The 15249-nt window shown below is 40.5% G+C and overlaps 1 protein-coding gene across 2 annotated transcripts in view; it reads right to left on the reverse strand.

Moving 5' to 3' along the window:
- The window catches only part of DAB1 (DAB adaptor protein 1), a 656563-nt gene that overhangs the window by 476684 nt on the left and 164630 nt on the right, over nucleotides 1-15249 (reverse strand). The window lies entirely within an intron of this gene.

Consider the following 15249-nt stretch of genomic DNA (forward strand, 5'->3'; position numbering starts at 1 on the left):
CTCTGGGCTGAAATTATTAGATGTTGCTGTGAGGGTGTATGCAAGCTTTCAAAATGTCTCAGCAGTTTGTGAAATAGGTATGGAGATGCAAAAACACAATTTCTTCCTTCTCGGCCAGGAATTCATTCCAGCAGCAACATTTCTAGCCCACTTTTAAAACCCTCATTGGATGGTACTCATCCAGGAAAAGTGCTATTCAGAATGCTGTCACGCAGGAGTCATACTTAAACATTACAGTGAAATGCCCAAAATGCAGAAATTACCAACAGCCATGAAAAAAGCTGAGAGTCATACACAATCTGATGAATGTCCTAAATGATAAAGTTATGTTAATGAATGCTGATGCTGACAACAACCATTAGTTGATTTTCCACGTTCATTTATCCTTCTTTCTGCATTTTTTTTTGTACATTCAGTAGATGTGTATGGATATGATATATTCTGCTGTCTATCATGTATGACAGTCACCTGCATATAGGTCCTGTTCTCACCTTCTACCCCTTCCCCCACATGCTACCAACACTATTGACTACCTTTCAGATTTACACAACAACTTCACACACCCATCTTGCCTTATGCTTTTCAGTCACAGAATTGGAAGGATCCACAAGGGTTATCTAGGCCAAACCCCTGCAGTGCAAGAATCTTTCGCTAAATGTGGGGCTTCAACCCATGACCCTGAGACCCTCTACCGAATGAGCAATTTGAGACAAATAGTCTTGCGTGCTATGAAAAATCATTGAGTTTCCCTCAAAAAACCACCTGTGGTGTTTTTATTCATTTATTTTAATGGCAAATCCCTTTATTAAACAAAAACTAACCTGCTATATAGTACAACTGTGACATGTGGAAGAAGCCAGAGGTTTCTTGACAGCAACATTATATTTTGAGGAGGTGGCAAAGCAGGGCCATTTTAAGGCTCTGAAATCCTCAAAAGGGAGGAAAGACAGGTCACAGGACTATTTGTTGGCCTGTGACTATTCTCCTCTTTTGCCAGATATTCAGCTACGAAGGTCTGTTGCATGAATGAAACCCTAGAATGCATGTATGAAACCCTAGAATGCAATTACCCTTCAAGATATAATGTCAAGCAGCACTAAAGAAGCAGCATTTTAAATTACTTCTAAAAGGGACTGTCTTAGCTGCCAGCATAAGAGAAGTGATTCAAAGAAAACAAAGGGGCTACTGTTTGGAGCCATAGATTGGCTGTGATCATCTCTGTTGCTTTTGGTCTCAGAAGCCCATAAGCTATGACTACAAGAAAGCATGGCTGATGATTTGTGTGTCGGGCAGAGACAACAAGCAACCATTGCAAAAAGGTGCCTTGGACTGGTGAGATTCTCCATGACTGGAGGGTTCCCTTCTATTCGAAGAAAGTTGAGTCAGGCTCTAAGCCAAGAATAACAACACTCAGAGAAGGTCCCCCCTGGGCCTGAGGTTACCCACCTCTGGTGTGGAGAGCTGCAGTCTTCACAGCTATGCTACACCAATGCTCCAAATGCACAAGGCTGTTTCTGCTGCAAGCAGCCTGCATGGTGATAGCTTGGAGAAGCAGGGAACAAGGTGGCTCAGGAAACCTTTTGTTTGATGTGTTTAAAATAACAAACCCAAAGCAGTGTTATTCATGGCTTCAAAAACTAATGCTTTAAGAAACCGCATGCCAACTTATTGTAGTGAATGCATGATTTAGTCCAGTTAATGTGCTTTTTAAAAAAAAGCCTATTTTACTGGAGAAAAGATCACTACCTATGGAAATTCTATCCAACGTTTTTCTCTTCCAGTTGACATGAAGGCACAACCGTTGCCAGTTGTACATGGCCCTTGAGGTAAGCGCACATGAATGCTTTATTCCATTCTATTTAAGTGTCCAAAGATTAGCATATTTCTCCACCTTTATAAATAATACAGTTTTCCAGCGTCTCTCTCACTCAACCAAAATGAATGACTGACTGAATCCCAAGGTATATCAAGAACATGGTTTAATATACTGTCCAGAAGAACAGATTGCGTAGCTGAGACCTTAAGTTGAGACCTGAACTGGCATCACTATCTCCTATATATAATTCAATTTACTGCCCTGGGTAAAAAAAATCCACAATAATATAGCGATAATACATTGCACTAGCCTAGTCCTCCGGGAAGTGAATCTACTCCAGTCTCCCCTAACTGGTTGATAACATATTTAAATGCCAGTCACTAATCCACTGCTGCTTCATCCTTTGAGAGCTGCTTTATTGAACACTGTAATTGCCTGGATGTTGTTTTTCATTTCTGTAGCTGTTGCTGTTAATTAAATATTCCACAAAAAGCTCCCCGTGACATTTCTTTCTGCTTTCTTGAAATCTGATACGATAGACAGTCTGTACATGTCTTCCTGCTGCTTTCTGCTGATATTCTTGTCCCACAATTCAAATTCTCAGAAAACATGCAAGAAATTCTATGCACTCAACTGGGAAAATAGGTTTGCTGCTGCTGTAGGGTGTTAAGGGGAGCTGGTGAAACCTGACACCTTTTCCGTTCCTGATTTTCACCCGTACTACCACAGCTGAGCCTGTTTATAGGAAAGCTTCCTGTCACTTAGGCATCCAATACTGGGGATCATGAAAGGACAGCACATAGCTAGGTATTTTATCTTTACTTTCAGAGAAGGGAAAAGGTGTTTGAAGATTGTATTATTTCACATGCAAAAATATCTGGCAGGCCTTTGTTACTAAGCACCATGACTGATGGAAGTGGAGAAAAGGCACCATTTTCTGCCCTGCTTCAGACAGCAAAATGTCTGTCTTTGGCCTTCCCTCTTATGAAGGAAAACTCTACATGTGTATGATCTATATGCTGAACCTGAGTTTCTGACTGCAAGTGCCGGTCTGGTGCATGCACTGAGCCTGTTATGATAACCAGCCTAATATATGGAGATGGAGACAAACCAACCAGCTTAATCCTGCTTCTTCTCTATGTTGACTGAACAGGTGGAACTGAGATGAAGTCCTAGCTCCAGAGATGAGTTTTAGCATTCAAAAGTGGCCTTCATAATCAGACTTTGTTTATCTGGGGGAAGGGGAAAGGGGAGGTATCCAGAACAGGTCTATAGATAACACTTTTATGTCTAATGTCAAATATTTCCTGCTAAACTCAGAGGCAGTTTTAGAGTGCCACAACTGGTGTGGCTGCACTGCACTGCAGGGGGCGCCACAACAATGCTGTAGAACCGAGTGAGAGAGGCAGGGGTACTCCAGCTTTTAGCATTACACAGGGCATAACTAAAATTTGGGAGCCAAAAGCCCACCACTGCTAAGCTGTTCATATATGGCATATCTCACAAACAAATGGGGAAATAAATGTTTGGGATGTAAACTCAAATCTGCAGTTGATTTCCAAAGAGCCATTGCATGCTCTCCCCCTGCTTCACCTTTCCTACCAATCTGCTTTCACCCCATAATGCCAAGTGGGGGGGAACAAAAGCTTGTTTGTTTTCTTGTAAGAGCCGTTAAACGGGTTATAAAGCACAAGAATGGATGCTGAAATGGTTGTATATATATCTATGATTGCATTGCTTTAATATAGCTTTTAACAATACTTTGAGCCATGAAGCTTTAAAAATTCTGTCCTACCTATAGATATTCACTAAAGATATCATTGTTTGCTCACTTGCTTGCTTGCAACATTGCTTGCTTGGGTTGCAACATTAAAGCACAATATTAAAGACAGTCTAAAACAACTTACAATCACAAAAATAAGGCGGGTCCTAAAAATATACATGTAGACGCAGTCCCTCCCGAATTGATAAAGCTTGCCAAATTACAGAACATAGGTCTTGGAGCTTTTGTGCTAATCCTCTTACTTATTTATTTTTAAAGAATTTTCAGGACTCCCTGGTCCTGAATGGAGTAACTGTGTTCCTGAAGGACTAGGTGTGCAGCCTGGGAGTCATTCTGGACTCACAGCTGTCCATGGAGGCGCAGGTCAATTCTCTGTCCATGGCAGCTGTTTGCCAGCTCCACCTGGTACGCAGGCTGAGACCCTACCTGTCCACGGACTGTCTCGCCAGAGTGGTGCATGCTCTAGTTATCTCCCACTTGGACTACTGCAATGCGCTCTATGTGGGGCTACCTTTGACGGTGACCCGGAAACTACAACTAATCCAGAATGCGGCAGCTAGACTGGTGACTGGGGAGGCCGCAATAACCACATAAGACCAGTCTTGAAAGACCTACATTGCCTCCCAGTATGTTTCCAAGCACAATTCAAAGTGTTGGTGTTGACCTTTAAAGCCGTAAATGGCCTTGGCCCAGTATACCTGAAGGAGCGTCTCCACACCCTTCGTTCTGCCCGGACACTGAGGTCCAGCGCCGAGGGCCTTCTGGCAGTTCCCTCATTGCGAGAAGCAAAGCTACAGGGAATCAGGCAGAGGGCCTTTTCAGTAGTGGCGCCCGCCCTGTGGATCACCCTCCCATCAGATGTCAAAGAGATAAACAACTACCTGACATTCAGAAGACATCTGAAGGCAGCCCTGTTCAGGGAAGTTTTTAATGTGTGACATTTTAGTGTGTTTTTGGTCTTTGTTGGAAGCCACCCAGAGTGGCTGGGGAAACCCAGCCAGATGGGCAGGGTACACATAATAAATTATTATTATTATTATTATTATTATTATTATTATTATTATTATTATTATTATTTAATTGTCCAATGTGTCCCCAAATTGTTTTGGAAGACCTTGTTTCATTTTAGGATGCTTCAGAAACATCTTGCTTCAACTCTGAGAAGTTCTGCATTTGCCCAAAGGGACCTGCTTCTCTAGAGGATTCGTCATCCCGCCCTTCAGGAAAGAAAAACGGGGATTGTCGAAATCGCATTGTGAGCCCCACTTACAGGGTTGGCTTTCTTCAAAGTGTGACTGGGAGAACTGCCATGCCTCAGTGACTCCCATGACACAGCTGGCAATATAGGAACCAGATCAAACTGAATACATTATCTTAAATGAGTCATATTTTCCCAGTATCAGTGCACCAGATACAAAATAATGGGGACGTTCAGAAGAAGCAAGAAGAAAGCTATGTGGACAGGCATGCAAAAGGTGTCTTTCTTATGAATTATAAACTGATTGTATGGACAAGGCCCCATGCCTGAAGAGATGAAAAAGGGAAGGAGCTATCTCACACCTTCTCTTCTTCTTGCCTCAATGCTACAAATTAAATGTGGAGCACTCTTAACCTCAGGGAGCTCTTCAAACTTCTACTCTGTCAGCATTTTTCTTTCCTGGGGAAAAGTCAAATGAGATATAAGTCTTAATTTAGATCATATCGGTGACTGTGAAGTAGAGAAAAGAACATTTTTATTTATACCCATTTCTTAATAATTGAATGCCTCATTTTATTCTGCTTTTTGAGGGGGAATTTGCTTGCTTTTTCCTGTGATGTGCTTACTTGGGTCATGGTTTTTTCTAATCTATCTGAAGAAAATCCAATGTTTTGAATTTGTAAACTACAAATATGACAAACAGAAAGCTTATTCCTCTGCATTATAGATGAAAGAGTCCAACTATAAGGCAATACATCCCGGTGATGTTATTGTGCGAGAGGAGTCTTTCTTCTTGTTGCTCAAACTGGAGTGCCACAGGCAACTCACTGTGTTTCATTCTGTAATGTGAGAAAGAGTCCTCACAGTTGTCACAAATTGCAGTTGCCTGGGGAAAAAGACTCAGGTCCATAGCTTGAAAGCAAGTTGCCTCAATGGCTAGAGGGTTGGTCTAGACTCAGGAAAACAACGAGCATTTGAGTTCCAGTTTAGTCAGAAGCTCACAGGGTGGCCTTTTTGGGGCAATGGACTCTCTTTCAGATTTGCATCTTCATATGGAGAATGGAAATAATAAAGACAGAACCACACATGGATGATAGAAAAGTAGGTGAGTGTAATCAGCAGGAGCTTTTGCTCTGATTTCAATGGAATGAATGTATTTAAAGTGCTATGAAAATAATAAGTCTTCAAAAAAAAAGTTTTAACTGCAAGGTTGCAGACTGATAATGAATTACAATGCAATCCAATGCACGCCTACTCAGAAATGAGTCACTGAGTTCAATAGGTCTTACTCCAATATAAGTGTTTATAGTCTTTGCTAGGACTCCACAGGTTTATTTTGACTCTTTTTGCTAGACTATATACAATATATAAGGGTCACTGAAAAATGAATTTTGCAAAGGCAGAGATGTTCCATAACTACCAACATCATTGGCCATTTATTGGATAGGTGAGTAAAGAGTGGTGGCCTGCTGCCTTGGAAAAAAGAGTAGGTGGGTCACATCCGTCTGTGGCACACTGTCTTCTGCCAGAGATGTGACTAATTTAAAGGAAGGAATTAATTTCTGGAAAGATGATTCATCCGTCTGTTCTAATGGAAACTGCTGGGCCAGCAAGGGCATGTGTTTCACTCTCTTGCCCTTTTCTCATCAAAAATAATGCAAAAGCTGGGCACCAAAATGCATCTATCACACAAACTTTAGGAGTCATAGGATGCTGCCTTATATTAAGTAAGAGCATTGCCCAGAATTGTTTAAGCTGACTTGTTCTCCTGGGTTTTAGACAGGGATCTTACAAGACCCTGGATTTGAGATGCCAAGAGCCAAACTGAGCACCTTCCACGCAGACCTATCCATGCAATGGAAAAAACTTTTAGAGGACACTGTTTTCTGAGATGTATGGTATCTAAATCTAACTCAGCAGAACATAGCACAACCAGGGTTGTTGTGGGGCATGCCAAACAGGTATAAAGCATAGAAGGAAAGTGTCACTCCATAGCAGGAGTTTTTGAATCCTCTACCTGTTTCTGCCCAGGTAGCCCAAAACCACTTCTCTCAGCTGTTCTATCTTCCAGCGGGACTTAGTTCCAATTCTGCAGCCCTGTTTGCAGGAAAGCACCTGAAGGACACGGGTTTCACCCTTTCACTCTTTTACTCTTTCCCCTTCAAAATGTTTCCCACCACTCCACCCACCACTTCATACCTCGTAGGTGGGGATTCAGATATCTAAACCAGGAGTCTGAAACCACCATGTCACTGGAGCCTGTAACATGGGAAACATGAGATACCTACATGCTTCCATTCACTCTGCTACCACAGCTAACATTTGAAACCAAATAAAATTAGGCACTTACACGACACCCTTCTTGAGGCAGTGCATGAAGCATTTTGCACAGATGTACAGATTTAGTAATTATAGCTGTTCTCTCTTTTTGTCCTTGTTTAGTACTTTAATCTCTGTAATTAAAGCATCTAGCTGCCACAGTGATACGCACCACAGAAATATGCACTGTATAATCTAACTAGTTATTAACACTCCAAATAATGAGTGAGGAACTAGACACAAGACCTTTGCTATACTAGAAAGGAGAGCAAAATACCCCTCAAGCACCGGATGAAGTCCAGAAGCCAAAAACTATGTGTTGAATGTCTAAAAGTCTCCCCCACCCTCCATCCACTATGATGCAAGGGTTAGTTACCAAACCAGATGGCATCTTTCATGGGAAGTTTCTAGATGATGGCTCAACGTGGGTCAGTCTGCATAGCTTTGAAAGAAAGCCAAGTTGCAGCTCAGTCAGAATGGGAAACCGCTTGAACCAGGGATGCTGGAGGAATGGTATTTCTGTGAATTCTGAGGGAAGCTCACATGATCCACACTTCCCAGGCCAATGTGCATATTGGAACATTATTCTCTAGTGGATTTTGCTCTTTCTGAATTTTGTGATGCTGTCCTCAGCTTAAAAAAAAGAGAGCTTTAAATGCTTCTGAAATGATAAAATTCAGTTTAGAAATATGTTCCCTGATATGAAGTATGGAATTAAATTCATATTGTGTTATAAAGTATGCATTTCATTGTGGATTTTCATGCAGGTTTGTTTGTTTTTTTAAGTACACCCCGGATTAATGGAGAAATAGGACAGAATGGATTTAAGTGAAACTGACATGGACTGGATATAGACTGTTCCATCCATCCATCTCTACCCTGTAAGGAATCCACGATAAAAATGCTAACACCTTGCAATTATAAAACACTATCTAGTGTTAAGTAGTGTTACATTCCAGATATGATACACTAGTGATGCTCAGACTATTTTCTGGGGAATCCTGAATTCTTTAAAAGCGTATCGGAGATTCCTCAATAAGAAGTGTTCACAGATAATTTGCCCATCACTTAATGCCTTTCTTCTTCAATGTCCAGTCACAAGGTAGTGTTGGGTATGTTCTGGGTCAAACTTGGCAAATATGATGCTGGGACCTGTTGGGATTTCAGTCCTCCCGTTGCAGGATGTGTGATTGTTTTCATCACATGTCTGTGCTGACATTCCATACTGTTGGAGTCATGAGAACGGAAGTTCAGTTACACTGTTCCATTATGTTGTACTATTGCTTTTTCCTGTTCTCTCTTAGAGAAGAAGAGAGAAGAAGAGAGAAGAAGAGAGGAGAAGAAGAAGAGTTTGGATTTGATATCCCGCCTTTCACTCCCCTTCAGGAGTCTCAAAGCGGCTAACATTCTCCTTTTCCTTCCTCCCCCACAACAAACACTCTGTGAGGTGAGTGGGGCTGAGAGACTTCAAAGAAGTGTGACTGGCCCAAGGTCACCCAGCAGCTGCATGTGGAGGAGCGGAGACACGAACCCGGCTCCCCAGATTACAAGACTACCGCTCTTAACCACTACACCACACTGTAGGGGCCATGTTCCGTTGTTCTGTCGCTTAAATTCCACACCTCAAATGCCTAGCTTCTGTTTGGACTCTGCTATCGTATTGTGTGCATATATCTTTGGATATATGTCACAGAAGTGCATCGGGAAAGAAGAGTGATGAATCATCCCGAGGGTCGCTTGTGGGGGAGAACACAGCTGCCAGGCATTTTCCAAGTTGTTTCAGAAACCCAGTGAGGTTTGATATGTACCAACAGGACCCAAAACTAGAATCTGTTATGGTCCCTCAAGAAGAAATGGGACTCTGTGGAAGATGCACAGGTGTCATTGGAAGATGCCATTGTGAAACGTTTTCCTTGAAGGTAGAAAGTTTGAAAAATTACTGTGATATCCCATTGCATATCACTGTTCACTACAGACAAAATCTAATTCTGCTGCTTGTTGAAATATCAACTGCCATGTCAAACACTAAAATCTAATATTACTGGGGGTCAAAGATGGAAATAGGATAAGTCTGTAGCTAGGTAATATTTGTTATCCAAAATGAGCAAAGGATGGTTTGTTTGGGAGGCAAATTCATGTCAGCTGTAGTTTATTTATTTGATAAAATTTATACACCACTGGATTGTGGCATTTGAAAAATGCTGACAGAGAAAGGATGATCAGCAAATATGGAGCAGTTCAAGGAAGAAGCTTCAAAGAGGCTGCAGATTTACCTAGGTGATAGAGGGGGAGGGAATACAATGCATAAAGACAGCACATCCAATGTACTGTATCTTTATTTCCTTCAATGGTCCATATGAAATATTCCAGCCAATTCCTAATGCACATACTAATCTGGCAGACTTGATTTCGTTTGCCCATTTATGGGGAATGGAAAGGATGCTGAAGTGAGAAATACATATGAAAAAAAGCATATCTGTTAAATCTGTATTATTTGGTAAGGCCTCAGGAAATAGGTAACCTGGATAGACTCTCAAGTGCTCTGAATATCAGATTGATATATTTTGGGAAATAGCTCTTCTTCCCTGTAAGCACAACTTTTCATTATTTCAATGATATTCAGGCTTCTTTCACATAAAGGTAGCTCCTTTGTTTATCCCAGGATATTCCAGCCTCCCCCACCCCTTGTGCCTTTCTCAGGAAGGCGAGAGAAGGTTCGCAGGCATTTTTCCCAATTAAAACACGACTGTGTCAGATTCCAGAGCTGTGGGGGAGGGGAATAAAGGAAGATTAGAAAGAAAATCTATTACATGTAAGAGATTTTAGCAGAGTCCCTCGGGCCCTGGGAGCAGGGCTTAAGACAGCAATGTCTGAAATTTATTCTAAATATATAGGCTTGCTAATTAGAAATCATTTGGATATTACAGAGTCTTCAGAAGCAAAGGAAGAGGAGACAATCCTTGCTTATTATTAAATCCCTTTGAGGAGCATATATATATATATATATATATATATATATATATATATGCTTTTTTGACTGCATGTTTCCCCCTTTGCAGGTACATATAGGGCATACATGGCATTATAGGGTCACAGTCTATTTAATTTATGTTTAGCTTTTTATTTAGTTTATGTTTGCTTTTAATAAAATACCTGCTCCATAGCTAAATAAACAAGTACCCTACCTATTTTATATGTTGGTGCTTTGCTTTTTCTTCTTGTTTATGGTTCCCACATAGGCATATTCAATGACAAAATTATTTCAGTAATACCTTTTTTTTTTCAGACATGGGGAGAGCTAGCCTGGTGATTAGATGCCAAGGGCATAGCTAGCAGTCCAGCCCCATGCCATACAAGTGAATAATACATGAATAGCACCAATTCCATATCCAATCTGAAAAATTTCAAAGCTTTTTTGCTATTGTTGTTTATGTTGGCATGGGGTGAACGGTCACATGGAGATATCATCAGATTATTGTGTTTCAATAAATTACCAAAGAGCAATTTGGCCATAGGAATCAGGCCTTACTTCTAAGTAAACAAAGCTAGGACCTAGCTCTTGACAGAAAAAAAACCCAAACTCGTCACATAGTTTTCTGTTTCTGCTTCAAATGCCAAAGAATGTAACTAACAATAAAGGACCCCCAATTTATCAGTTCTACATTTTTTCACTAGGGTATGATACCTGCTTAGCTAGTTGTAGACTAAATTCATTCAGTTAAGGCTGAAAGTGCTCTATATTAAATTATATTATATTCTAGACACCGACAGATATGCAATATAATAAAGATCTTCATACAGAGCAATCCTATCTATACATGTTTACTCAGAAGTAAGTTCCACTGTGTTCAATGGACCTTACTTCCTCCTGTGTGTTTAGGATTGCAATCCTAATCAAGTTGCTATCCCCACTATGATAGAATGTGATAAAGATGTGCAATGCAACCCTATGTACACCTGCTCAGAATTAATGCAATGGAAATTTCCAGGTAAATTGGCATAGAGTTATAGTCTTGGACTGCAAGTACATGCAATTGACTTCCAACAACATTCTTGGAAAACTTGAAATGCAACAGCAACAATATTTGCAGAAATAAATCCCACTTTTGGAAAGAAAAGCAAAAAGTTGCTAACAATAATCTACTGCTGATTATCCAAGGATCACAGAGCTCTTGGCATATATGCAGGAAACCCTGTGAGATGCTAAGTCTATCCAATTTCATGGCATGTGAACTGAAAAGAGGATTAAGGCTCAACAGTTTGAATTTTGGGCAACTAAATATTTTTAAGGAAGACATCAGAAAGCGACAATGGACTCTTGTCTGTGGTCACTTGCAGATGACCTGCTTATTGAGCATTCATCCTGCTTCATTGGCACAAAGTTTACATGGAGGTTAGACTACAGTTGGCTATTTAATGCTTATTGATTCTTATTTGTTTCTGGGAAGGTTGTATGACAGTATGCTAAGCCATTGTTATCCCACACTCTCCAGTGCATTTCCTTGTTGCTTCCCCTATTACAAAAAAGGGGGAAGGTGGGTGGTGAGCTTGAGCTTGTAGCACAAGAGTGCCAGGTTGATTTTAATTTCACAACTTGAATTTGCCAGTATCTAATTGAATACCTCCCAGAAACAGTGGCAGTCTGAAAGTGTCCTGTGTAGGCTACAAGCATGTACATTCACTTTTTTAAAAGAGAGAGAGAGAGAGACTGTGTTGCAACTATCAAAGGATTAAGTTGTCAATTTTAGTTCTCCCCAGTTTCTCATTTTTTCCAGTTGCAAGTTTGGTTTTCCATATTTTTATAAAAGCTTGCATTTAAAAAACAAAATAAAGTCTTGATAAAAATTAATTGGCATTTCAGGTAGAAATTCTCTTAATGCACACATTTTTGTGTTGTAGTCTTGCACATTTTTGTAAAGAAAGCTTCTCTTAAACAATTCATTTTCATGCAATTTTAAGTACCGTAATATATACATGCATATACACCTTTTACACAGTATATGCTTTTACACAGTATATCTATGTAAATGAGATAGGATCACCCTTAAACGTGTACTTAAATCAAATCCCCCCCCCCAATCCCTAGTTGCAACCCTAAAACAAGAGAGCTGGATTACACATTCCAACTTTCTTTGAATGGAAACACATTGGGAGGATCCAGGGTTTGTACAGCGTCATCCATCTCTCTAGAAGGCCAAAATGTAACTAAGTGGCATTGATGCCCAGGATAGATGTGCGTTCTATTACCTCCAAAAATTCCAAAGAAGTGACAAAAGCAAAAACCGTATCAGCGCTACAGATTACCTCAGCCAGCTCTCGCACACATGGATGCAGTTTAGGCCTTTATGCACAGCAAATAAAAGTGATAATAGACATTGGCTCCCAGCTCTATTTTGAGTTAAGGTAATTAATACATGGGAGATAATGGAACTGGGGCTAACTGAGAAGCAGAACCCAAGTCCATTGCATTACAATGGACGTTTAGGAGCTTACAGCAGAATGCTAAGCAATTTCACTTCATTCAGTAGGACTTACTCCCCTTACACTGTGTATAAATGTACACAGTATTGTTGCCTTAATAGCCTAGAAGCACTTTTAGAAATGGATGGAGCATAAATATCCTGTTAAGAGAGCACTGTTGTTTTAGTTGATGAACTAAAAAGTTAAGTGGGACGATTAGAGATGCATTTTAATTGTAGATAACTGCTATTCGGTCTTCACACTCAAGTCATCAATGCTTTTCAGTACACTTCCAACATTCATGCCTTTTGCCTTCTTTGCTATAAGTCAACTCTTGAACTATTTGTGTTGTGAACATAAGAACTGCCTTGCTAGGAGATAAGGTCCTGTCTGATGCCTTCAGAAGTGCATAAGCAGGGTCAAAGTTGCAGCTAGGTAATTTTAGACTGCTCACTCTGCTGAACTTCTATTCAAGTTCTGACCTGATAGCATTACTGAGCAGACGCTGAAGGTCATGGCCATTCTCTCTTGGATGTAGTACTCAAATGCATTCCGCCTCAGGCATCAGTGATATTGTCTGAAGAGGGAATACTGCTAGGGTGGAAGGGCAAAGATGGGCCCATAGTCCTACCCAAGGAGCTGTGTGACTCCTCTGAATCTGCACAGGTTTACAGTGGGCCATTACTTGTATATTCATGGAGACTACACCTATGAGTGGGAATGCTAAGTATGCCTAACAGACATTGCAAAATGTATCCATCATGAACTTCTGTTATCCTTTTTAAATTATCCCACCATATAACAGAAAAATGCAAAACTGATAATCTTGTGCATAGGTAGTCAGAAGTAAATCCCACTGAGTTCAGTGCAACTTACTCTTAGATAAAGGTGTATAATAGATGGGCAGCTTTTTTGGACTGAGGGCTGCATTACAAGAGTGGGCAGAGCCAGAGTCAGAAATAATACAACATTATCTTGCTTGCTTGCTTGCTTGTAACTCCACTCAACTTCCATCTTCAATTTTCTTCTTTGACTTTTCTTTTCTATGGAAGATGAGGTCCTTTTAACTGCCTTGACTGTGCAAAGAGCCAAAAACCCAATAATCCCAGCAAAAGAATGCAAATTACATTGATGCACAACAGAACTGCAAGCCCAATCCTACAAAATATGGTAACTGCAAGATGCATGGATGATTTGTGAATTTGCAGGGAGCACAAGTCTACACTCTGCTGATACATTTTCTTCTCTGCTTTGATCTTTTTGCAGAAGGACTGCAGTTGCACACTTTACACAAACATCAGAGCTCTTCTCCCTCCCAGTGACTCCCTATTGAATGCTTGATGGGTGCAAGGTGACCCATGCTGGCTGGAACTGACAGGAGTTGGAGTTCAACAACATTTGGACAGCTCTATGTTTACTATCTCTCTTCGGGCCAATGCAGGGATCAATTTGCAAAGGACTGGATGCAATTAAGACAACACAATACAATATATTCATAACTCTATATGACGTCATGTCTTATTGATGATAGGTTCATCCTAAGCAGTCAAGGCACAGAGTGCTCCCAGCCTGTGGGTCATTGCCATTCTAAAGTCACAGGAAGAAGGAGGAGCAGGTCTAAAGCAGGATCCAAAATCTGTCTCCTTGGGATCATCAAAAGTTGGCAGCAATGAAAAGGAAAACCTCAAAACTCACTGAGTCTTGCTGTGTGAGCAATAACAATTTTCCAGCCTAGTAAATGTTGAAATAATCTTCTTTCTAGTGTGTATAGATTTTTAAAAGATGACAGCTGGAACAATGTTACAACCATGGGTAGTTGACAGAACAGTTTGCTGAACACAGTGCCATGAAAGTATTTTCATTTTCTGGCTGCAGATATTTGCTTCCCTCATATATTCATGAACAACATGCATTCGTTTATTTCACTTTGCATTTAATGTTTTATGCATATTTGATTATTTTTACCTTCAGAAAAGAATCAATAATGCAGAATAGCTACCCAATTTCAGCGGAGAACAGTTAAATAGATGCTGCAATGCAATTAGCTCCACACTGCCAGGGCTGCTTTACCTACATGCACCATTCATCTGAGTGGCAAAATGGAAAATTACTACAAGGGTAAGATCTATAAGGAAAGCTATCACACGGATGATAAGTGGTGAGGATTTATGAAAAACCGTTTACAGCGCTGCAGTGCACAGATCCATAAACTTGAAACTTTGCAGTTTAGAGGCAGTATTTATACTCTCTAATTCCCTTATCAGCAACAACTATGGCATCTGTGTTGCTTAAGTATCCTTAGGGCGGGTGGAGGGAAATGTTTCCAAGCAGCATGACCGTAATCAGTCTCCATAAAGTGACCACACACATTCCTATAAGTCTCTTAGAAATATATAAAAGCACATGTTTATTTTGTACAGTCAGATGTAATGCTCCAACAGTCTCTCTATCAAGATGTTTTGCACTCGAACCAGCACAGCCATACTGACTGAGGCTAATGCAAATTATATTCCAAAACATCAGGAGGGCACCAGGTTGGGGAAGGCTGAGCTACCAAATTCTGACTTGTAAGAGGCAAGAAAATAAAATCTGAGACAAAAATAAACCCACTAATAAAATGTCTGGGGTGGTGTGTTTTTTTTAACTAAAAGCCTTGGGGCTAAAGTAGATCAT

This window comes from Podarcis bocagei (genome assembly GCF_964188305.1).
Source record: "Podarcis bocagei genome assembly, chromosome: 5".
Taxonomy (NCBI): Eukaryota; Metazoa; Chordata; class Lepidosauria; order Squamata; family Lacertidae; genus Podarcis; species Podarcis bocagei.